This window comes from Garra rufa, chromosome 9 (assembly GCF_049309525.1).
Source record: "Garra rufa chromosome 9, GarRuf1.0, whole genome shotgun sequence".
Taxonomy (NCBI): Eukaryota; Metazoa; Chordata; class Actinopteri; order Cypriniformes; family Cyprinidae; genus Garra; species Garra rufa.
The window spans coordinates 15,890,849-15,892,370 of NC_133369.1; positions in this window are offsets into that span (position 1 = coordinate 15,890,849).

Consider the following 1,522-nt stretch of genomic DNA (forward strand, 5'->3'; position numbering starts at 1 on the left):
TCTAGCATTGGAGTGGTATAAATTTGTATCCGTGATTGAAGTTTGGAGTTGCTGTTTCCAAGCATTTCTGTGTGTGCGCGCATGTGTGTGTGTGTGTGTGTGTGTGTGTGTATGTGCATAACCATTAAAGGTGGAAATGAAATGACAAATTCACAATCTGATTCCTTCTCCTCATATAAATTTTCACTATGCAAAACTGCTCTCTTAGCATCAAAGATTTCAGTCCTGGCTTTGAAAATGACACATATAGCAGTAGATTGCAATATTTAAGACAGCTACAGGCTATTTTCAATCTAATTTATGATGTAAAGTATAAGTAAACTATGATTCTATGCATTTATTAATATTTTGATTAATAGATCTTAACCAGGTTAGATGACATTGAATTTTATGCAGATGAAAAGAAACAGCAGTACAATCTATTGAAAACACTGTATGTCAAAAAATAAATAAGGTCCATAGCTCATTACCCCAATTCACATTTGCAAATGAGTAAATAATATCAGAATCATGTACAGCTTCACACTGGCTGTGTTGTAAGATCATTATTAATACATGATTAGTCCTGAGCTCTCAGCTGAGAAATTACTGATGTGACGCACAGAGTTATGGATCTGGATATGTGCTTCCCTGTTTGCATCAGCAGTTTGTTTTATTGAAATGTAATTGAGTCTGATTTGTCGAGTTCACTGGGACAGAAACTTCTTGGGACTATGATGATTAATCTATTGACAACAAATGAAACCTGACCTTAACTCATATTTGTTTTTTTTATTCTGAGCTATTGGCTTGGATATGCAGTATCTGATTTTGCATGTGCCCACAGAATGACCTTGATTTCAGGATGTGCTTTATTGGCAGAAGATCCACGTACAATGAGTGAAAAGCAGAAATATTATTGATTGCCCCTAGAGAAAGTCAATATTTTCACAGTTAAATACGCACGACTTTCTGAGAGGAGAGATGGAGGAAGTATTCCACAATGATCATATATTGATTCAAAAGTAAGATAGTATTGACACTTAGTAAACTGACGTCATTATTAGTGTAGTCATCTTAAGATGCAAATTGCTTTTTGTGGAAAAAAACAGCAAGGACAGTCTAGAGGTTTGAGACTTGAAATCAGCCAGTGGATTTTGGCTTGATGGATCATTAACCTTTGCCCTCAACAAAGACAGAGGTCAGATGATTAATTATAGGTTGATCTACGTCCATTGTGCTGATGTCAGTCAGCAAACTGTGCAATTAGACTAAATTGTACTGAATTGAACCACGAATGCTTGAGCATTTTGTTTTTTGGTGCTGATTTTATGATGAAAATGTATCTGTGGGAACTTTTTCGCAAGATGCAAAATATGTACCAATAAGTACACATCACTGCAGTTTCCAACAGAAATGAATACTAGAGCAAGAGGGTAAATTTCATCTAACAGGGTTTGAGTTTGGTTCGTAGGTTCACCAAGCGGCCATTTTATAATTATTGAATTATTTCACATCCTTCATCTAGTATTTTAGGTTTTGT